Source organism: Triturus cristatus, chromosome 1_1 (assembly GCF_964204655.1).
Source record: "Triturus cristatus chromosome 1_1, aTriCri1.1, whole genome shotgun sequence".
NCBI classification, from domain to species: Eukaryota; Metazoa; Chordata; class Amphibia; order Caudata; family Salamandridae; genus Triturus; species Triturus cristatus.
The window spans coordinates 541,064,578-541,089,520 of NC_140579.1; the positions used below are offsets into that span (position 1 = coordinate 541,064,578).

Below are 24,943 nucleotides of genomic sequence, written 5' to 3' on the forward strand. Positions count from 1 at the left end.
TTTGGTGACGGGTCGCGATGCTGTTTTCAATTGAGACCAATGAAGACTTGCTGCTTGAGACGACTGAAGAGGTGTCCGCTGGAATCCGAAGGTGGATTGAAGATGAAGAGGACCTGAAAATTGAAGGGACAGTGTTCAAAGTCACTTGCCAGTGACCGGTGGCCAGCAAGATGGATGACCACAGATGCCGCGTCGCTTCAGGTCGTCGATGGTGCTTTGTCTCTTCGCTCACGAGGTCCAGGAGGGATCGACGATGACCAGCAGCTGGATTCGGAGTATCCCACGACGTCTGCAACTGATGACGGTGTCGGCAACCGGATTGGAGCCAACAAGACTTGGCAACTGCAAGTCTCGTGTGGACTGAAGATAGTCGTGATGCAGACCAGCAAGGTCTGATGGACTTACCCAGCGAGGGTAAGTGAGGGCAGGCCCGGAGCAACCAGGAGAGCCCTTTGAATTGTTGAGAAAGTCTTCGGGGGACCCACTAGCCAACGGGCAAGTGATCGCGAAGACGCCGCCACAGGAAAAGTTTCACAGGAGTCCACGGTCACTCGGGACGGGGTAGGCCCCTGATTTGTGGAACAAGACCTGCAGGGGACTTGGGCCACAAATGGTCCAAAGCACAAGTTCGTAGAATGTTGTTTAGGGTTTGCACTCGAAATCAGTGCACGGTTCCTAGGTATTGCAGTTCCTCATCACTCGTGGGGTCCAGATGCCACAGGTTCGCTGGGGACTCAAAATGGCCGTCGAGAGGTCAGGAAATCTGCTTCTGGGGCCGCAGGGACTTCGTACTCCGGCGGGAGCGGTGAAGTTTGCAACCGTAGATTGAGGTTATAGGTGCCTGCCAAGCAGGGGAGTCACTCCTTGACTCCAAGGGAGATTCTTCAGTCTTCCAGAGATAGTGGAACGTCGAAGGGCCAGGATTCTTCTTTGTAGAGCGTCGTCCAGGGTAATCTGAATTGCATTGGCAATGCTTGCTATCTTATAGTGAAGATAGGGGAGGGACTAGCTCTATGACCACTCCTCTAGGAGGGTCAGGGTAGTGGGTGGTTACACCCACTTCCCTCTGTCCAGTTTCGCGCCAGAGCAGGGGCAGGTAGCCCCTGAACCGGTTTGAGCTGGCATATGCACAGAGCAGCCTACTGCTCCCCCAGTGCAGGACTTCAAAGCACTCTAAGAGTGCACCCACCCAGCTCCAATACACTGATTCCTGTCTGGGAGGTGGTGACACCTTCCTGTGACAGAATGCCTTTTGTTGGGCTTCCTCCACTGCGAGTTTCGGTCAGCAGCAGGAGGGCAGCCCAGTGTCTGTGCTGGTGGCATCCATTTTGTGATGCCAGGGCTCTAGGAGATTTCTACCATTTAGTACAGTGGGTACATGTCATCCCCTCTAGAATGGTGGGATCATACTCCCACACCAGTTACTGGTGTGGGGGTATGATTCCGAATTGTTTGACACCAAACACGACATGTTTTGATGCAGTCATTCCAAAGTTAGCATTTACCGCGAGGTTATAATGCACTTAAGAGTATAGGGTTTAACCGCATCCACAAACAGCAGCAGAGAATAGACTCTGCCAGCTGCAGAGGGGACCTGCTCATGCAGAAGCACCCCCTCACATAGTAAACCAAGCACCCTGCCCTCAGGATTGTTAGGGCCTGCAAGAGGGGTGGCTGTACCTATACCTCAGTGAGGAGTGCTAACACTACCTCACACAGGCTGCAGTAGCAGGCCTGTGGTGTCAGATTGAGAATGCTTCCCAGGGGTGGCATAATACATGCTGCAGCCCCTGGTAGGCATGTGAAGTACCAATGCCCTAGGTACCTAAGGTACCATATTCTAGGGGCTCATAAGGTACCACAGTGTCCAATCACTAGTGCATCTAATATGCACACCAAGTTGTTTAGAGAGATCAGTGAGACTGGGGCCCTGATTAGCAGGGACCCAGCCAGACTATAGCCAGAAACCAGGGTATACATCAGAAAAAAAGTGGGGGCAACATAAGTGCAGATCCTACTCTCCTACACAACCCCCCCCCCTAACGCAGGGACATTAAACTAACCTTGACCAGTTGAGTCTTCATGTTCTAAGTGGAAATACCTCGATAGTCCATCTGCATTGGCATGTTGGGTCCCAGGTCTATGTTCCACTGTATAGTCCATCCCCTGTAGGGAAATGGACCACCTGAGCAGTTTAGGATTTTCACCTTTCATCTGTTTGAGCCATAGGAGAAGCTTATGGTCAGTCTGAACTATGAAGTGAGTGCCAAACAAGTATGGCCTCAGCTTCTTCAGGGCCCACACCACAGCAAAGGCCTCCCTCTCAATAGCTGACCAACGTTTCTCTCTAGGGGTCAGCCTTCTGCTTATGAAAGCTACTGGCTGGTCTTGACCTTCATCATTAAGTTGAGGCAGTACAGCTCCAACACCCAGCTCTGAAGCATCTGTTTGAACAATGAACTTCTTTTTGTAATCTGGACTCTGTAAGATGGGGGCAGTGCACATTGCCTGCTTGAGGTCATCAAATGCCTTTTGACAGCTAGCTGTCCACTGAACCTTTTTTGGCATTTTCTTGGAGGTCAGATCATTTAAGGGGGTCACTATAGATCCATATCCCTTAACAAACCTCCTGTAATGCCCAGTCAGGCCCAAGAAGGCTCTCACCTGTGTCTGGGTGGTTGGAGCTACCCATTCCATTATGGTCTGGATCTTGCTCTGCAATGGTTGAACCTGGCCTCCACCTACAAGGTGGCCCAGGTACACAACCTGACTCTGCCCTATCTGGCGCTTAGTGGCCTTGATAGTGAGGCCTGCTTTCTGCAGGGCCTCCAGTACATTCCTGAGGTGGACCAGGTGATCCTGCCAGGTGGAACTAAAGACAGCAATATCATCAAGATAAGCTGAGCAATAGGTTTCCAAACCAGTCAGGACTTTATTCACCAACCTCTGAAATGTGGCAGGTGCATTCTTCAAACCAAAGGACATTACCACAAAGTGATAGTGCCCACCAGGGGTCGAAAATGCTGTTTTAGCCTTGGCATCATGGTGTTTTCCAGGCGCACCCTGCAGTCACTTTCCTGCTTTCCCGCTTGCTTGGCGAGCAGGACGGACGCCGCATTTTTCTTGCTCTGCACTTTGTTCCAGCCCGGCTTGACTGGTCAGTGGCGCCGGGGGCAAGCTGGGAGCTGGGAGCTTAGCCTTGCAGGACGGCCACAGGACGGTTAATTCTTGGAGTTACGTGCGCGAGGGTCCAGGCGAAGGTCCAGGCTCTTCCAGCTGGGACTCCATTACTTTTTTCCTCCCTCCATTCTCCGTCCTGTGCCTGGATGATTGAGGTGTTCAAAGAGACTGGGCTGACCGAGAGAGGAGGCAAGTACGAACTTTTACGCTTTTAAACACGCCTAAAATACGCCAAAGACGCCAAGACGCTATTATTGTTTTCTTCTTTTGAAGCACCTTGGGGACGTGTGAGCAGGAGAGTGCTCTCCCTACTGGGGGGTACATAGTGTTGTGCCCGGGGTCTCCGTGTAGGCGTCCCAACTAGGATTGGGCCCAGCCTGCGGAGCCTCAGTGTGCCCTGCTCCAGCTCTTCCTCCCCCCGTTTCTGGCGGTTAGGTTATTAAGAGGTGAAGACAAGAGGGGAAAACACACAAATCTATAGAAACCAGCATGGGCAAATCAAATGGCATAGGCTCCAGATCAAAACCATTGACGAGGGGGCAGTCAAGGCTGGAACCCACAGTGCAATCACCAACTTTAAGTTCACACCCCTTAAACAAATCGATCAGCAAATTTTTTATGCCAGCAGCCTTAACAACAGCAATGCCCGCAATGCCCGCAACACCTACAACAACAACAATAATAACAATAACACCAACAATACCAACGCCTAAGTTAAAAACGTCAGTATCTTCACCGTTACCAGCATTCGTGGAGCCCGCCGAAAAACAACAAGGAAAAAGCATGTTATACATCAGGGCACTAGTACACTCAACACCACAAACCGCTAATGGCTCGAGTGGCGATATAGGAAACATGGATTATGACTATGACAAATGGCACTCTAATGAGTCCTGTATTAGATTGGAGAAGGACGAATTGGAGCTGGGAGACTCCGAAGTCTTTGAAACTGCGGTACGGCCCGTACGCCTGGGCACGCAAGAGACAAGGCAAGGAGCCTCAGATCCCCCTTTGTTAGGGGAGACAGAGCAAGCCTCAGAGGGGCAGGCGCCCCAAGAAATTTTGGAAATCTCATCGGTTGTGGAGCATATTGAAGCTCCGAGAAGGGCACAGGAGGAATCACATCAGGGGAGACTAGAAGTCTTGGAAATATCCTCAACACTGGTCCAAACAAAAAACGACACTCTAGAAGTGTGTGCTGAAGCCGTAATAACACCGCATCCATTAATAATGCAAAGCTTCGCCTCGGACCAAAATCCATATATGTCGTTGGAGGGGCAGAAAGCGATTAGTGCTACGGGAAATCAGGACCTCCTCCACTCTACCATTGAATCAAAATGCACATCACATAATGGATGTATGAATCAAAACTCCCTGCTATCCTCTATAAATTCCACATTGACAACAACCATTAATGCACTTACTTGGCAAACGCAAAAACTTGAAACCCAAATGGACATAATACAGGCTCTTGCAGTAGCCATGGCTAATATAGAAACCAAAATCAATCATTTAGACAAAAAGATGGAGTTGTTCAGGTTGCAACCAAACGCCAGGTGTTCCTGCCTCCCAATTGTGGAAAAACTTAGCACATTGCCGGAAGTGCTAACATCAATTATAAAAGAGTTAAAGCAAAGGCAAGAGGCAACCATAGCTCAGAGCACGCAAAGAGAAGCTGATGGGCCCGCAAAAAATGTTACTTCAGAAATTAAGTCTAGTTCGGCAGCACCCACAATCCTCCCAAATGGATCAGACACTGAAGTTGAAGGGGGTATCGTATACGATTATGAGAGGAAAGCTGGCATAATAGAAACCGACGAATATCCAACGAAGTACACAAATTTTGTGTGTGGGCTCACCATCGCTTGCTCAGCAATCATTGGCAGCCTCCAGCCAAACTAAAACATCGTTTGAGGGATCCACAAATCAAGAGAGCTCACATGGCAATAATAGTGGGGCCATAAATTTAGAGCACACTGCAGATTTGAGCAAAAACTCTTCGAAAAGTGCAAAGAAACGCCTGAAAAAACAGGCTAAAAACCTGAAAAAACAAAAAAAGGCAAGGGCAGAGCAACAGGCCGTGAGAGAACTTATTGACGCTGGAATTAAAAAAACATTGGCAGCACAAGCGCCTACTAATAAGAACCTGGAACCACAGAAACTATACCCGATCTTCCAAAGGGAAAACCGGGTAAAACATCATACTAAATCAAATGATCTTACAATCGATCAGATACCTCAAATAGTTTCGCATGGAGCAGCAAATAACAACGAGGAAAAGCGATCACAGCACAAACCAAATGAACCCTTGCAATTGGCCGATACAGGCTGCCTGACTAGGGTACAGCACGAAGAAAGCTCAATAATAGCTCAGCAGACTAGATCAAATAGAACAGTGACAGCATGTAAATCAATGAGTAGTAGCGTGCTTCAAGAAACTACTAACAAGCAGGATGTTCTCCCAACAAACAGACGTCAATTGGACACACATTCTCTTGCAGTTAATCCACTAGTACAAGAGCATATGGAGGCGAAGAACAACATAGTCATCTTTACACCAGAATATACATCACGTGGAAGTATGGACATATTAAATCGGTCAAATATTCTACAAATCTTCCACCACATCCCAGAACTTTCTACCATCTCTAGTGAAGACCTAATTCAAGTCCAATTTAAAATCCTGGACAATAACACAACCAGAGAATCAACAATACTAAAATGGATTGATGATTCGTTTGTTCAAAAAATCATGAAAGAAAAAGAAATGTTCGCACACTGGGGGATTAACGTTCATATTGTAGAGGAAGAAAAATACCCATTTATGCTAAAAAGCGGTCACCAAAAAAGCTCATCATAGAGCCTACGAAAGTCCATCTTAAAAGGGACAAAACATGTCCCTCGTACAACAGCATTTTCCAACATAAAAATACAATTCCAGACCGACTCCCTCCAAACAAAGCGTATGTGCACCTAGCACACAAGGTAAAGGACACATGAATAATAGACTTGGCAATACTTTAAAAATAATATCATGGAATATCCATGGGCTAAAAGCTTCTTTACAGAATAAAGAAGCCTTTGAATTCTTGCAGTCAGGTGATCTGTTATGTTTGCAAGAAACTTGGTCGCTTACTCCGACGACCATACCAGCCTTTACGGAAATCCAACAGCCCGCAAGAAAGCATAACATATTTGGAAGACCGTCAGGGGGTCTATCTATATATACACGGATCAGCAGTAATATAGAAATAATACCTCTATTAAACACGGTCATGGCTCAGGTAGTCCTAGTACAGGGACTGAAACTAAACGGACGCCCAATTAAGATTATTGTCACGAATATCTATTTTAATCCCATAAAGGCACCCAGACACACTGAAATGAAACTACTAGTGGATACCCTAGAGGATCTACTGAGTAGCCGACCTAATTGCGGTATCATAATCGTCGGAGACTTCAATACGAAAAACCTTGGAACAAACTTAGAAGAAGCATTGCCTCTCGATAAGGCTGGAGTGACGATGAACAACTTCTTAAACACACATAGTCTGAAATCAATACAAATGTTCTCCAAAACCAAATTGGCCCCAAGCAATGATACACAGGGCCATTCTAAATCACCAATTGACTATATGTTCATATGTGGCCGTCTCTTTGGGCAAGTAACAGAATCTCAAAAACCTTTCATTCCATCCAGCGACCACTTTCCACTCGCCATTTCTATTACTCTAAACACTGCCCGCCTTCAGTCCACCAGCACCTTGGGCAACACTAATGGAGAGGAAATATATGTCTTGCCAAGGAGGTTAAAATGGACAAAAATAGATACAGCAGCATTAACGTGGTGGAAAAATAATTGGCCTGGTATAGCCGAACATTTCATGACAGGCAATATTAATGCAAACTGGACCAAACTAACGTCCGAAGTATATCAACTCCTGAAAGGCAAGAAACATCATTCTCACTTTATAGAAACCTCTGGTCGCCAATTTCAGCAAAAATGTGAAAAAGTGGAGCAAAGTAAAAAGCTTCTCAGAACTGCAACACAGCTTTATAAGCAAAATAGAAATCATGCAACTTATCAAAACCAACTTCTAGCAAAGAAAAACCATAGGAAAAATGTATGGAATAATAAAAGAAAACAACAAGAACTAGAGTGGCTACATATTTTTTCCTTGTTAAAATCAAACAAACAGGCAGAATTTTGGACACATATCAACAAATTATTTGGGCAAGGCCATGATAGGTGCAATACGATCGCTTGCGAAACATGGATAAACCATATAAAAACATTATACTGTGTTGCACAAAATTTTTCACCTGTGCATAGCCAAGAACAGTCCTTTCTGCTATTCTGCCCGAAAACTCCACTAGCAGCCATTGAAGACACATCTGGACAGGCAGTGGCAAGGATTGCATCAAATATGGAGACTTTCTGAAACGTCACATCTGTAGGGAAACGTGTGAAAAAAGTTCTAACAAGTATTCGAAAAGATGGGGCACCTGGCCCCAGTGGGTTACCTGGTCAACTGTTTAAAGAAGATTGCGACTTTTGGAGTAGTTTACTAACGCCACTCTACCATCACTGCTTAGCAAACTCCACAATCCCAGAGTCTTGGAAAGGATCTCTATTACAACCTATCTACAAAAAGGCCAGTACTGGGGATCCCGCAAACTACAGGCTGATAGCCCTTCTGGACATTGAAGCCAAAGGATACGCCAGTCTTTTACTACAAGATCTCCAGACGTGGGCCAACGAAAACGAAATCCTTCCAAGATGCCAAAATGGCTTTAGACCTGGAGCATCCACAATGGATAACATCATAACATTGGCTTACATGATAGAACAAACAACACAAAAAAAGTCTCTTCCTTTATTTGCATGCTTTGTGGACTACTCCGCAGCCTTTGATGGAGTCAATCGTGGCCTGTTGTGGCAGAAATTACATGGCTGGGGGATACCAGAGACCCTTTTAAAGGCAGTAATTAGCCTTTATACTGGAACCTGGGTTCGGGTGAAAACCTCAAGAAATTCTGCCACCAAAATGATCTTTACAGACCGTGGCCTAAAACAAGGTTGCGTATTGGCACCTCTGCTTTTCAACCTATATACAGCAGATTTGGCTAAAACAATTTTCAACGCAAACTTTTTATCTCCGAAAATTGGCTTTGATAAATTTCCTTTGGTACAATATGCAGACGACATGGTATTACTGGATCATACAAAAGGAGGCATGCAAAGGTTATTGGACGCATTAAATCGCTATAACAACAAGAATGATTTAAGAGCAAATGCAGGCAAAACGAAGGTAATTATATTTGGTAAGTATGCTAACAAACTCGGCCACTACTGGAGGTTGGGCAACTTGAAGATATCAACAGTACCCAAGTATAATTACCTAGGGGTATGGCTGATGAGCAATGGGAAACCAACCGCTCACCTTACCTCAGCCAAAACAAAGGCCAAGGCAGTAATGTTTGCTTTGTGTAAGCTTAATGCTAAACTAAACAGCCCGACAACAAAACCCATCAGAAAAGTTATACGGGCTAAACTGCTGCCCTCAATTACATATGGCCAGTTAGCATTTCCAACTGCTCTTGTCAACAGCCTTGAACACATTAACTGCCGAGCGTATAAGCGAATCTTCCAGATCCCATTACACACACGTAATGTCCTGGTGCGACTGGAATTCGGGCTGAATAAGCAAAATTATGAACACTGTGCAACGTTTGTGCGGTATCATCGAGGAGTTTGTGCTGCTACCCCCAATACTCTGAAGTCAACTCTGAAAGTGATCTTCATTCAATCTAACAACTCATGGAGCAATGGCCTGAAAATTGCCTGCACTGTACTACATCTCGATATGACTAAACTGCAGAACTTAACCCACCTGCCAGGCACATTAAAATCCATACTAAAGAAGCAGGTTAGGGCACTCTCTAAGGAAGAAGACATGAAAGAGCTGACTAGATCTAAAAGCAACATCGGATTCCTCATTACCTCCTACGAAGGTCGGCAATGGCAAGCATACCTTGACGCTGCACTAAATAAGTCCATCTTAAGGCAAATTCTAATAGCAAGGCTCATGGTATTGCCGATAAAAGACATCAACAGGCAATGGAAAACACTAGAGACGATTGCCAACTGCAGACTATGTAACCAGCATGTTGAATCTATGGTACATTTGGTCTGTATATGCAATTGCCTAACACATGCACGTCACACTTTCTTAAGACCATTGTTTTTTAAATATGGGACACGTAACTGCAAGGATGCTATGACTCTCTTGTTTAGTCTGGAGCTACCTATGGAACTAGCTAGGTTTGCTAAATTTGTGTATAAGGTAAAAGTCTGTCTAAATAACGCATCTCGCATCCTAGAATCTTAAGACTGCACCTCGGGCATGTCTAGACTTGATTTGTATGTTGCGACAAGACGCACTTAACACTTATTGAATCTATATTTTACTTCTTAAATAGGTCTTTGAATGTTCTATCCACATGAATTTCTCTGTATCGTCACGCTCTTGCTCAGGGGGACAGATGCCCTGGTGCTATCTTAACTTGATATACGAGTTATTCTATTTTTTTTTTTTTTTAAATTGACGATTTTATTTTTTTTCTTTTAGAATTTACTGACTAGATTTGTAGTATTTAACTGTGTCTATTGTAGTAACTACGTTTTTGTATATTGTATTGGAGATATTTTTGTAACAATTTTTGTTAATTGATACAATAAATTTTTTACTTACTTACTTACTTACCTTGGCATCATCAGCTAACTTGATTTGCCAATAGCCTGCTGTAAGGTCAAATGTACTGAGATACTTGGCTGAGGCCAAAGTGCCTATTAGTTCATCTGCCCTTGGTATTGGGTAGGCATCAGTCCTGGTGACTGCATTGAGGCCTCTGTAGTCAACACAAAACCTCCTCTCTTTCTTACCACCCTGGGTGTGAGGTTTTGGCACAAGGACTACTGGGCTAGCCCAAGGGCTATCTGAGGGCTCAATAACACCTAGCTCCACCATTTTCTGGACTTCAGTCCTGATACAATCCCTGACATGGTCAGGTTGCCTGTAGATTTTACTCTTTACAGGCAGACTGTCTCCAGTGTCCACCTCATGGGTGCACCAGGAAGTCTGACTTGGGGTCAGGCTAAACATATGTCTAAACTGATGTAGCACTTGTCTACATTCAGTTTGCTGATGTTCAGTGAGGCTGCTTGCCAAAGCAACACCATCAACTGATTCATCATCAGGGTTCTGTGAGAGCAGGTCAGGGAGAGGGTCACTCTCCTCCTCCTGGTCCTCATCAGTTGCCATGAGCAAGCTCATGTCAGCCCTGTCCACATATGGCTTAAGTCTGTTGACATGGAGCACCCTAAGGGGGCTCCTGGGAGTGCCAAGATCTACCAAGTAGGTGACCTCTCCCTTTTTCTCAACATTTGTCCTGGAGAGCTGCTGGGGCCACAGGCTCAAACACCCACACTTTCTGGCCTGGCTGGTAAACAGTCAGGACAGCCTTTTGGTCATGCCAAGCTTTTTGTAATTCTTGGCTTGCCTCAAGGTTTTTAGTGGCCTTCTTCATATACTCTGCCATCCGGGAGCGGAGACCAAGTACATAGTCCATCACATCCTGTTTGGTAGGTTTGAGAGGTAACTCCCATCCATCCTTCACCAAACATAATGGTCCTCTAACAGGGTGCCCAAACAGAAGTTCAAAAGGGCTGTAGCCAACCCCCTTCTGTGGAACCTCCCTGTATGCAAACAGAAGGCAGGGAAGTAAAAGGTCCCATTTTCGCCTAAGCTTTTCTGGGAGGCCTTTAATCATCCCCTTTAGGGTTTTGTTGAATCTCTCAACTAACCCATTGCATTGTGGGTGATAGGGAGTAGTGAATTTGTAGTTGACACCACACTCCTTCCACATTGCAGTTAGATATCCTGACATAAAGTTAGAACCTCTGTCAGAAATGACCTCCTTAGGGAAACCCACTCTGGAGAAGACTCCAATGAGGGCTCTTGCTACCACAGGAGCTGTGGTAGTCCTTAGGGGTATAGCTTCTGGGTACCTGGTGGCATGATCCACTACCACCAGTATAAATCTGTGCCCAGATGCAGTTGGTGGGTCAAGGGGACCAACAATGTCAATCCCTACCCTTTCAAAGGGAACCCCCACCACAGGTAGTGGTATCAGGGGGGCCTTTGTTGTGCCACCTGACTTGCCACTGGCTTGGCAAGTGACACAGGAGCGACAAAACTCCTTGGTGTGTTCAGACATGTGTGGCCAATGAAAATGTGGTACAAGCCTGTTCCAGGTCTTGTTTTGGCCCAAGTGTCCTGCTAATGGGATGTCATGTGCTAGGGTCAAGAGGAACCCCCTAAACTTCTGAGGTATTACCAACCTCCTGGTGGCTCCAGGGGTAGGATCTCTGGCCTCAGAATATAGGAGCCCCTCATCCCAATAAACCTTATGGGACCCACTAGCACTCCCAGCAGCCTCAGCAGCAGCCTGCTGTCTGAGGGGTTCAAGAGTGGGGCAGCACTGTTGCTCTTTGCTCAGATCTTCCCTGGAAGGTCCCCCTGCCCCCAAGAACTCAACCTGACCAGGCTCAAGTTCCTCTGGGGCAGTTCCTTCTTCAGGATCTGCTTCTCCTCCCTCAGGAGGGGAATCTGAGATCTGAGACAGAGGGGAAGGCCCAGCCTTAACCCTACTGCTTGGGTAGCATCTGGTCCATAGTTTCAGGATCCAGAGCTGGTCCAGCTTTATGCATTTTGGCTTGTGACCTGGTCACAGCAAATACCTCTGCAGGTATGCCCAACATCTCAGCATGAGTCCATAATTCTACTTCAGACCAGGTTGAAGTCTCCAGATCATTGCCCAACAAACATTCGACAGGGAGGTCTGCACTGACTGCTACCTTTTTGAGGCCAGTTACCCCTCCCCAGGAGAAACTCACAACTGCCAGGCTATGGTTGGTCCTGGTGTTGCTTGCATTGGTTACCTGGTACATTTCACCCAGGATGATCTGTGTAGGGTCCACTAGATCCTCTGCCACCATGGTGACACTAGCACCTGTGTCCCTAAATGCCAAAGCCTGTTTGCCATTTATGATAGGTTTGCTTGGCTCACCTAGAGTCCTTGAGATTGTCTGGTGAAGCCTCTAAAGTTACTGTGCAACACTCATTATTGATTCAAACAACTTTGACAATTCAGCCTTATTTAACTCGAGGGTTTCGAGAGTTTTTTGTTAACCAGATTTAGATTAAACATTTTTCATCATCTGGTTACCTTTCCCAAAATTAATACCTGGGAAAAATGTCTTCAAGTTTGTCCCTGCGATGAGACTTCCCCTCAAACCACAATTCACATAACACTGTTCTGCAAATTCTACCAGGATTTGAGGAAACAGTGGCTTATTCCAATTTTAAAAATTTGGGGTCTTCGCAGGTGCCGCTCTGCATTTCTTGCCCTTCAATATCTAGATGCTGAACCTTTTGCCAAATCTATAGCCACATTTTTTAAACTAATTGTTAGGCACAGACAGAACCTTGACTAAATACAGGTTGTTCTTTCCTCTTTAAAAGTTTTTGGGAAATGTGCGAACGCCTTCAGTGTCTGTCTCTTGTCTTAAAATTGCGGTACTCATTTTTTAAATGTTTTTAACTGTTGTTTTTAAGCCTACCGCCGCTTTGTTGTGATTGCACTAAGCACTTTCATATACTCTACCTCGAACTTCTGTTGGCAGAGCATATACTTTAAGAAAATGTCTTCACCTGGGGGTAGATTGAGAAAAATGTATTGTGCTTAAATGAATTTGTTATCTGTATGACATTTTTAGGATGGTTATATGTCTCTGAAATGATTAGATTTTTTAACTGTAAATACGCTGTGCTTTTATGGCTGTTTCTTTTTACAACCGTATAAAGCTTGTTTTGAATTTGAATTTGAATTTGATAGGCTGCTGTTTGTACTTGCCCAGATTACTGGGGCTCACTAGGAAGGACATATCAAGGTCTCCCTCACAAACTAGCAATGCCTGTGTTCGTACTCTGACTAGGCTAGAGTCCACATCGGAACCCAGGGTCAACCCTACTACACCCTTATTCTGAGTATTACCTCCACCAATGACTGCACTAGGGGGAACAGTTGCCTTAGGGGCTGGAGTGGTGGTGGTTTGGTCTTTGGACTTGGTACAATCAGAAGTCCAGTGCCCTTTCTGTTTACAGAATTTGCACCAGGGCTTCTTTCGGCCTTTTCCTTTTGCAGATTATTGCCTCCCCACCAAATGCAGATTTTTGGGGCCCTTGTGAAGACTTCTGGTCTTTAGATTTATCCCCACCTTTATCTGAGCCTTTAGGATCTTGCTTCTTAGCGTCACCACCTTGGTTCTGGTTTTTCTGCCTCACCCTGTTCTGACCCATTTGTCTGCCTTCTTTAACAATTCTTGGGGAGAGGTCAGATCAGAGTCCACCAGGTACTGATGCAACAACTGGTTCTGGCAATTATTAAGGATCTGCTCTCTCATTATAAGATTATACAATCCCTTAAAGTCAGTTACTCTACTACCAACCAGCCAACTTTCTAGAGCCTTGGTTGCACAATCAACAAAGTCAGTCCAATCCTGAGTCTGTGCTTTCTGGGTGTCTCTGAACTTCAACCTGTACTGTTCAGTGGTTAAGCCAAACCCATCTATCAAAGCACTCTTCAGGGCTTCATAATCATTAGCATCCTCTTCTCTAACAGTGAGGAGCTTGTCTCTACCTTTATCTGAAAAGGAGAGCCACAAGATTGCTGCCCACTGTGTCTGGGGGACCTGTTGAACTCTACAGGCCCTCTCCATAGCAGTTATCCATTTGTGGATATCATCCCCACTCTGGTAGGGAGGAACAACCTTGGACAGGTTCCTATGGTCTGGAATGTAATCTCTGCCTTTAGGGACACTGTTGCTGCCACCAGGGGTATCTAACCCCTCCTTCTTAGAAGCTCTTTGGAGCTCAAAGGCTTCCCTATCTAAGGCCAATTGCCTGGTTCTGAGGGCAAGCCTAGCTTCCTCATACTGGAGCATCTTGAACCTTCTGTCAGAGGAGGTCTCTCTGGGATAGTGTGAGTTTCTCTGTGGAACAGATTCTCTTCCAGAGTGGTATGAATGGTCAGAGTCCCTTGAGGGGGACCTAGGCCTTTCTCCCACTCTGTCAGTTCTCTTAAGGAGAATTCCTCTGTTCTGTTCTGTTCAGACCTTTCTGGGTCTGGCCCTTCAATCACAGACTCCAGGTCATCTTGATTTTCATCATCAGACCCAGAGACTATGGTTGACCCACTCCCTGATGCAGACCCACTAGCTCCTAGAGCTAGTTTCAGATCATCTGCTACTAACAGATCTATCAGGTGTTGTGAGGAGGGACTCCTGCCCACCCTCAGTTGTCTTTCAAAGCATAAGGCCTTCAGGTCAGTGTAGGCTATGTCTTTGTACTGAGATGGGGTGGACCCACTGGCTCCACCTTGGTGAGACATACTAGTGTTGTGCAGTGTTGTACTACCTACACTAGTTGAGGCCTACTGAACCTAGCTTGAGCTGTAGCAAGGGTGTGCTTGTCCCTTCACAAACAGCTCTAAGTTCAGTAGAACTTATTGATACTAGCTTGATTTTATATGTACCTTGAGTACCTTTAGTGGTTTTCAGTCAGTAATTCAAATAGAGATTTTCTGGTAAAACAATGGCAAGCTGGAATCCCACAAGCTGCCCACCAACGTGAGAAGTTGGCCTGGCATATGCTGGTCACTAGTTTTAGTGGCCACCTTGCACCAGTCCAATTCGACTCTTATGGTAGATAGGTTTAACACAACCTTTTAAAGAAAGTTATCCTAGTGGTAGCTGTGGAGAGCAGCCTTCAGGCTAAGTCTCTGAGGAATGTAAAGCAGCTTGTTTTACCTTATAATCTCTTGAATTACCAAATGAAAAGACACCACACAGGTATATATATCAAATATATATGTATTTATTTCTAGACACACTCTACTAATCTCTTTATGAGATTAGAAGCCAGGTAAACATTCAAATGTCAACAGTTCTCAATAAATTAAGCACAAATATGGCTGGAGCCCTAGGGGCGTACCAGACCATATACTAAAACAATGGGTTAACAAAGTCGACTTGCAAAATGACAAAGCCTAGGGCCTTGGGAATCGCTGGGGCTTTACTACTGCAGTGTTAGCAGGTAAGTAACAAGCCCACGGGAGACGCGTGCAGTGTCTAAACACAGCCGCGGGTTTCCTATAGGTTACAATGGAGCAAGTCGCGGTTTGTATTTTAACGTTTTAGGGCACTTCGAAGAAGTCAACAAGCAAGCCACTTACAGGGTAAGTATTTCGAGGGCCAACACACACTTGGACACCAAAGTGCACGAGTTACCTCACCCAGGGAAGCCGGGTGCTTAGGTGTCTTTTGGTGTCGGGTCCCGATGCTGTTTTCAATGGAGACCAATGAAGACTTGCTGCTTGAGACGACTGAAGAGGTGTCCGCTGGAATCCGAAGGTGAATTGAAGATGAAGAGGACCTGAAAATTGAAGGGACAGTGTTCAAAGTCACTTGCCAGTGACCGGTGGCCAGCAAGATGGAGGACCACAGATGTTGCGTCGCTTCAGGTCGTCGATGGTGCTTTGTCTCTTCGCTCACGGGGTCCAGGAGGGATCGACGATGACCAGCAGCTGGATTCAGAGTGTCCCACGACTTCTGCAGCTGATGACGGTGTCGGCAACCGGATTGGAGCCAACAAGCCTTGGCAACTGCAAGTCTCGTGTGGACTGAAGATAGTCGGTGATGCAGACCAGCAAGGTCTGATGGACTTACCCAGCGAGGGTAAGTGAGGGCAGGCCCGGAGCAACCAGGAGAGTCCTTTGAATTGTTGAGAAAGTCTTCGGGCGACCCACTAGCCAATGGGCAAGTGATCGCGAAGACGCCGCCACAGGAAAAGTTTCACAGGAGCCCACGGTCACTCGGGACGGGGTAGGCCGCTGATTTTTGGAACAAGACCTGCTGGGGACTTGGGCCACAAATGGTCCATGGCACAAGTTCTTAGAACGTTGTTTAGGGTTTGCACTCGAAATCAGTGCATGGTTCCCAGGTATTGCAGTTCCTCGTCACTCGTGGGGTCCAGATGCCACAGCTTCGCTGGGGACTCAAAATGGCCGTCGAGAGGTCAGGAAATCCGCTTCTGGGGCCGCAGGGACTTCGGACTCCGGCAGGAGCGGTGAAGTTTGCAACCATTGATTGAGGTTATAGGTGCCTGCCAAGCAGGGGAGTCACTCCTTGATTCCAAGGGAGATTCATCAGTCTTCCAGAGATAGTGGAACGTCGAAGGGCCAGGATTCTTCTTTGTAGAGTGTCGTCCAGGGTAATCTGAATTGCATTGGCAATGCTTGCTATCTTATAGTGAAGATAGGGGAGGGACTAGCTCTATGACCACTCCTCTAGGAGGGTCAGGGTAGTGGGTGGTTACACCCACTTCCCTTTGTGCAGTTTCGCGCCAGAGCAGGGGCAGGTAGCCCCTGAACCGGTTTGAGCTGGCATTTGCACAGAGGAGCCTACTGCTCCCCCAGTGCAGGACTTCAAAGCACTCTAAGAGTGCACCCACCCAGCTCCAATACACTAAATCCTGTCTGGGAGGTGGTGACACCTCCCTGTGACAGGATGCCTTTTGTTGGGCTTCCTCCACTGCGAGTTTCGGTCAGCAGCAGGAGAGCAGCCCAGTGTCTGTGCTGGTGGCATCCATTTTGTGATGCCAGGGCTCTAGGAGATTTCTACCGTTTAGTACAGTGGGTACATGTCATCCCCTCTAGAAGGGTGGGATCATACTCCCACACCAGTTACTGGTGTGGGGGTATGATTCCAAGTTGTTTGACACCAAACACGACATGTTTTGATGCAGTCATTCCAAAGTTAGCATTTACCGTGAGGTTATAATGCACTTAAGAGTATAGGGTTTAACCGCATCCACAAACAGCAGCAGAGAATAGACTCTGCCAGCCGCAGAGGGTCCTGCTCATGCAGAAGCACCCCCTCACATAGTAAACCAAGCACCCTGCCCTCAGGATTGTTAGGGCCTGCAAGAGGGGTGGCTGATAGGTTTATATGTGTGTGTATGGTGAGATATAGGAACCTATACCTCAGTGAGGAGTGCTAACACTACCTCACACAGGCTGCAATAGCAGGCCTGTGGTGTCAGATTGAGAATGCTTCCCAGGGGTGGCATAATACATGCTGCAGCCCCTGGTAGGCCTGTGAAGTACCAATGCTCTAGGTACCTAAGGTACCATATACTAGGGGCTCATAAGGTACCACAGTATCCAATCACTAGTGCATCTAATATGCACACCAAGTTGTTTAGAGAGATCAGTGAGACTGGGGCCCTGATTAGCAGGGACCCAGCCAGACTATAGCCAGAAACCAGGGTATACATCAGAAAAAAAGTGGGGGCAACATAAGTGCAAATCCTACTCTCCTACAATCGCGAAGGCCCGAGGCGGGTGTTGACGCGATGTGATTACGGCCCAGTGCTCTGAATGTCAAAGTGAAGCGCGGGTAAACGCCGAGAGTAACTATGACTCTCTTAAGGTAGCCAAATGCCTCATCATCTAATTAGTGACGCGCATAAATGGATGAACGAGATTCCCACTGTCCCTACCTAATATCTAGCGAAACCACAGCCAAGGGAACGGGCTTGACAGAATCAGCAGGGAAAGAAGGCTCGTTGAGCTTGACTCTAGTCTGGCACTGTGATGAGACATGAGTGGTGTAGGATAAGTGGGAGACCCTCTGGCCGCCTGTGAAATACCGCTACTCTTATCGTTTTTTCACTTACCCGGTGAGGCAGGGGGGCGAGCCCCGTGGGGCTCTCGCTTCTGGCTCCAAGTGCCCGGCGCCCGCCGGGCACGACCCTTTCCGGGGACAGTGGCAGGTGGAGAGTTTGACTGGGGCGGTACACCTGTGAAACGATAACGCATGTGTCCTAAGGCGAGCTCAGGGAGGACAGAAACCTCCCGCGGAGCAGAAGGGCAAAAGCTCGCTTGATCTCGATTTTCGGTATGAATACAGACCGTGAAAGCGAGGCCTCACGATCCTTCTGACTTTTTGGGTTTCAAGCAGGTGTCAGAAAAGTTACCACAGGGATAACTGGCTTGTGGCGACCAAGCGTTCATAGCGACGTCGCTTTTTCATCCTTCGATGTCGGTTCTTCCTATCATTGTGAAGCAGAATTCACCAAGCGTTGGATTGTTCAACCACTAATAGGGAACGTGAGCTGGGTTTAGACCGTCGTGAGACAGGTTAGTTTTACCCTACTGATGATGTGTTGTTGCAATAGTAATCCTGCTCAGTACGAGAGGAACCGCAGGGTCAGACATTTGGTGTTTGTGCTTGGCTGAGGAGCCAATGGGGCGAAGCTACCATCTGTGAGATTATGACTGAACGCCACTAAGTCAGAATCCCCCCTAAACCGTAACGATACCGGAGTGCTGTGGAGCCTCAGTTGGCCTGGAATAGCCGGCCTCTCTCGGGGGGCCGGTGCGTAGAGCCGCTCGCTTGGGGACCGGAGCGCGGACGGAAGAGGGCCGCCTCCATCGCCCTTAGTGCACCGCATGTTCGTGGGGCACCCGGTGCTAAATCATTCGTAGACGAACTGATTCTGGATCAGTGTTTCGTAAGTAACAGAGCAGCTACCTCGCTGCGATCTATTGAAAGTCATCCTCTGAGCCAATATTTTGTCTCTCCGTGCGTGGGCGCCAGCAGACACCCTCCTCCACCACACCCAGGTGTGGGTCCCTCTGCCGCCGGGCCGCCGGGAGGGACGTGAAGGGGGTAACGTGGGCCTGCGGGAGGCTGCCTCCACCTCGTGCCCTCCGGCACGGGGGCCTCCCCCTCCCTGCTCCACCAGGGTGCGGGGATGGGGGCCACCATCCCTTGCGGGTCGGCAGGGTGAACAGATGGCCTGGGGCAGCCGGGCCTCCCCTTCCGGCTGCTCCCAGGAAAGTCGAGCAGAGGCGAGCAGCGGCAGCCCCGAGGAAGGAGCCTCCCGAGCTGCTGCCTCGCTGCGCCTGGCCACCCTCGCTGGACTGCAAGGGCGGCTGGGTACGGCACTCTCCCAGGCCATTCGGGCGCTGGGCCGTCCCGGGTCATCTGGTCGCCTGGCTGCATGACCAGATAGCCCTGCGGGCCAGGCGACCAGATGGCCCCGCGGGCCGGGTGACCAGATGGCCCCGCGGGCCGGGTGACCAGATGGCCCCGCGGGCCAGGTGACCAGATGCCCCTGCGGGCTGGGTGACCAGATGGCCCTGCAGGATGGTGGCCGGGCTAACTCCAACTTTTGTCCTTTTCCAAACTTCTGTAAGCCCCATAGGTGAGAAATATGGGCTCCCCGGGCAGGCCGTCGGGGAGGGGACGTGGCCTGGGCTTAACCCTCCTTGGTTCCAGCCGAGGGTCTGAGCGCTGGGGACCGGGGTTCCACTGGGGCCCGGGGAGGATCTCCCCGGCCTGGCTAGGGTTCAGACGCTGGAACCGGGCCCGGGACTTGTGCTCTGTCCGGCGGGCCCTGGGGTGCATGAGCCCCCCGTCCTGCAAGCCAACCGAGGGTCCGGGCGCTGGGGAAGGTTGTCCACCGGGGCCCGGGGAGGCTCTCCCCGGCCTGGCTAGGGTTCGGAAGCTGGGACCTGGCCCGGGGCTCGTGCTCTGTCCGGCAGGCCCCGGGGTGTGGGAGCCCCCCGTCCTGCAAGCCAGCTGAGGGTCTGGGCACTGGAGACAAGGGTCCACCGGGGCCCGGGAAGGCTCTTCCCGGCCTGGCTGCTTTCAGAAGCAGGGACCGGGCTGGTGAGCAGGGGTGGCTGGCTTTATCTGCTACGCTGGCGGAGCATAGTTTTCTGCCCACCTCTAGTATGCACCCCTCGAACACAGCATGAATAACACTTTTAGCAGCATTGTGCAAGCTCGTCCTTCTCTCTCTCCCTCTCACACATGGGCCCTGGACCCGACCTAAACGCACAGTCCTGTTATTCAGGAAACAGCTGAGATACACTTAGACAATCTCTTGGCGCTAGAATGTGAGTTTCAGTTCACCCTCTTATCTGCTGCTGCATAACCCGCTGTCAGTACAGCTCTGCTCCTGTGTGTGAAGTGAAAGGGGATGTGCTTGGCGCTACCTGAAAGAAATCGCACAAGAAAAGAAGGGACTACAGCGCTACATCTTGCCATACGACTCCAGGCACACCACGTGCTGTAATACAGCACCACACACACACACACAACAGAGACAGACTGATAGCAGCTGTGCAACAAGACAAGCTTCCCTCACACAAAAGGTACACTACAGTATGGACGTACCTGCTGCGCACACTTCCTTCAAAGTAGGTACGCTAGTACATGGACTACGGCGATGCCGGTCTCTGTCATCTTGTATCCGGGGCAGCAGTGCAGGCTTTCTTCATACACAAAACAGGCATGCAGCAGCTATGCAAACTGCTCCCAGTTTAGCAGAACAGGCAGTACACAAGATACAGCACTACAAGATTAATTGTCACACACAACAGATGCAGCACCAACCTCAACAGAGCAGTCTTGTCTTACTCATCATCATTTTCTTCGTAGCATCATTTATCCCAGGCACTTCAAGAAGATTAACCACTGGTCCCCCAGACTTGAAAACGAGGTGACCGCTCAGTGCTTTAACCCGACGATGCATTACCGCCATCAGTCAGTGCTTGAATCTGAAGATGCATAACTGCGTGAGCCTACACTTGAACCTGACAATGTATGACTGCATCAACTTTTGCTTCAACCTGACTATGCCTAACGGTGTCTGCAGAAACGTTTTAAGGCATGTACAAAGTGGGCCCTGGCCTAGGGCCCAGCCTTTCAGTGGGCCATCCTCCTTGATACAGCCACCTTTGTTCTGCAGAGTGTTGCCCTGATAACCTTGGATAATTTTGAAACAGGTTATTTTACACACCGTTTTCCTTTAATTTAATTTTAATGTGGTGATGTGTGGGAGTCTATTTCATTTTTCAGAGAAATGTTTTTCAACACTAGCAACATCCATAAAAAAAAGTTTATTTTAGATCAAAACAGGACCTCACAAACGAGAAATGGGTAGGGGTTACAAAGATCATTTACAATATTATTAGTGAGGTGCAGCTGTATATTCTAATATTGAAAACAGGCCATTATCCTTGAGTATTAAATGTCAACACATTTAGAATATGGACCAGTGCACGCCTGTGCACTTTCAGTGACCTGACATAAGAGGGCACGATAGAGCTGTAATTAGATCACGACCCAAAGCTGGTCAGAACAGGGGCCCCCAAATTTGGCTCAGGGACCCCGAAATACTTAAGATGTCCCTGGGTGTCTTACTACACTTGAACCTGACGATGCATGCCTGCATCAGCCTGTGCTTCAACCTGACAATGTATTACCACATCCGGCTGGGCTTGAACTGGATGATGCATAACCGAATCAGCCTATGCTTGAACCTGACTATACAGAACCGCGTCTAGCTACACTTGAACCTGAAGATGCAAGACTGCATCAGCTAGTGCATGAACCTGACGATGCATGACTGCATCAGCCTGTGCTTGAACCTGTCGATACATGACCGCATCAGCCAGTTCTTGAATCTGATGATGCATGACTGCATCAGCCTGTGCTTGAACCTGTCGATACATGACCGCATCAGCCAGTTCTTGAATCTGATGATGCATGACTGCATCAGCCTGTGCTTGAACCTGTCGATACATGACCGCATCAGCCAGTTCTTGAATCTGATGATGCATGACCACATCAGACTGTGCTTGAACCTGTCAATGCATAACTGCATCAGCCTATGCTTGAACCTGACTATACAGAACCGCATCTAGCTACACTTGAACCTGAAGATGCAAGACTGCATCAGCTAGTGCATGAACCTGACGATGCATGACCACATCGGCCAGTGCATTAGCCTGACGATGCATGACCGCATCGGCCAGTGCATGAACCTGTCGATGCATGACTGCATCAGCCTGTGCTTGAACCTGTCGATACATGACCGCATCAGCCAGTTCTTGAATCTGATGATGCATGACCACATCAGACTGTGCTTGAACCTGTCAATGCATAACTGCATCAGCCTATGCTTGAACCTGACTATACAGAACCGCATCTAGCTACACTTGAACCTGAAGATGCAAGACTGCATCAGCTAGTGCATGAACCTGACGATGCATGACCACATCGGCCAGTGCATTAGCCTGACGATGCATGACCGCATCGGCCAGTGCATGAACCTGTCGATGCATGACTGCATCAGCCTGTGCTTGAACCTGTCGATACATGACCGCATCAGCCAGTTCTTGAATCTGATGATGCATGACCACATCAGACTGTGCTTGAACCTGTCAATGCATAACTGCATCAGCCTATGCTTGAACCTGACTATACAGAACCGCATCTAGCTACACTTGAACCTGAAGATGCAAGACTGCATCAGCTAGTGCATGAACCTGACGATGCACGACCACATCGGCCAGTGCATTAGCCTGACGATGCATGACCGCATCGGCCAGTGCATGAACCTGTCGATGCATGACTGCATCAGCCTGTGCATGGACCTGAAGATGCATGACCGCATTATGCCAGCTTTGACGCATCTATTGCCCCTAGTGGATGTGTGGGTCCTGTTCAAGGAGCTGTGCACGTTCACAGAGATAGTGCATATCAAAATCAATCCTGCGCTCAACAGTATCTCATCTCTATACCCAATACATCTTCAGATGGATGAGTGATGTCAGATTTCTGGGAGCCTGCGTCCGATCCAAGCCCTGGTCAGCACTAAACTGCATATGAATCAGAAATGTCCTTAGAAATTAAATGTTCGGGTCAGATTCATCTCAACTCCATGTCACGGAGGGTTGTGATTTAAGAATATTGCACTGGGACTTAACAACCAGACTCTTGCTCAGCTGGAAAACTTTAGCTGGAAAACTTTAAGAAGGAATCAAACGTAACAAGCATCCTCTGTTGAAACATCGTAATAAATAAATAAACATATACACACGAGGGCCATTTACAGCACAAGCTGCAGTAGTGCAAGCATCTGTGACCTCCAGAGAACAGGTAATAAGCACACTGCACACATGTTGACAGGGTACAGAATGGGCATCATTAGTGCAAACGTCACTCACATTAGGCGCATCACAGACAGCAACAGTGCATCCTTCACTCACACAAAGCAAACATGCAACAGAGGTGGCAGCAGTTCAGTCTTCCCTTCCGCACAGAACACGTTTGCCAGAGGCATCAGGGGCTCCATCTGTGTGTTTTGTTCCCAATCAGTCCCATTCAAAAATGGCACTTCAGAGATTTTATTCTGGACTAACCTGGTGTCTCACCTTCCTTTGGTCAACACATGTTCACACTCAGAAAAGGTATGGAATATGCAGCACTAGTGCAGGCTGCTCAAGTGAGGAGTAGCAGTGGTGGTGAGACCCCTCCCCACCACCCACACACACAGTGGGCTACAGCACGCCTTTAGTCATTTGACACTGGTTTTGGAATATTAACATTTACGTGCGGGGAACTGTATTTTCTAGAAGAACAAAAGGATATGTTTGAAGCGATTCCTTTGCTATAGTGTTTCGAACGTTGCTACTACATAGATGCATCAAATAGCACGTCACACATTTACTCTGCATTTTTATAGAAAGCAGGAAGTGAAGAGGAGGGTGGAGAGCAGCATGGTAAACGGAGAACCGAGGCCTCTGGTAACATGCTGGTGCATTTATAAATAGAAAGTATAACAGAGAGTACTGTCGCTGTCCAGGTGAAGGCTCTTGATGAGGCTGGCACATGGCGTAGAAGCGCCTGACTTCCCTGTTCCGGCATTTTTTTGAAGGCGTCCTTGGGAAGTGCGCGTCATCAGAGCTGAGCGTGCAGAGGCGGCCCAGTGTCGGGTTTGGCCTGATGGATTGTGCGTACAGACCCTTCGAGGGACTTGTACGTGAGGTCAAGATTCTGAACGGAGTTATGGATTGTGTTTTAAGCCAGTGAATTTTCTCATGTTTTATGAAATGGCGTCTTTTAGCCCTAATTTAACCAGAGCAGTTACATTTAAAGCCTTTTGAATGTTTGAAATGTGTTTGTCCGAACACTGGCAGGAGGGCAGAGTCACTTTCCAGGCACTCGCTGACACTCATCTGACTCACATGAGGTGGATTTCAGCCACAAAGAGGAACAGTGCTTTTCTGAAGGGGTTTCCATTAGTAGAAGGAAGGTTGGCTGCCCACCGCTCCTCCTATCTAGGTGCTAAGACTGAAATCCGTGTCAAGAATTGCTTCTAGGTTCCTTTCTGTGCCTTTGATGGGACTTGTTTCTCTTGACAATGCGTGGTGTGACCCTGAACGTGCCTTCACTTGGGACAGAGCTAGGACGAGTATTTCTGTTTTTGAGCGTTTGGTTTAGGCTTTGTTGGCAGGTCCAATACTATACAGGTTGGAGGCTTTGAATGGGGCGTATCTATTATTGTCGCAGCAGGTATCATATTTCTGGGGCTGACAGGTAAGAGGGTCGACTGTGCCACATTTATGTCTGTCTTTTAGGGTCCAGCCACTGGCACGTTGATTCTATTAGCTCCATGTTACCCTTGCTAGGCCCCTGTAGGGAATATATTTGAGGATGTGTTATTGTCTCCTGTGGCGATTTGGTGTATTTGTGTGTCTGCTGCATAAGAGTGGAGGCGGT

The 24,943-nt window shown here is 48.0% G+C and overlaps 1 protein-coding gene and 1 pseudogene across 3 annotated transcripts in view; both read left to right on the forward strand.

Annotated features, from left to right (window-relative positions):
• Positions 1 to 24,943, forward strand: part of KIF21B (kinesin family member 21B) — a 1,294,294-nt gene that overhangs the window by 91,534 nt on the left and 1,177,817 nt on the right. The window lies entirely within an intron of this gene.
• On the forward strand, positions 17,905 to 18,941 carry LOC146870575 (28S ribosomal RNA; annotated as a pseudogene).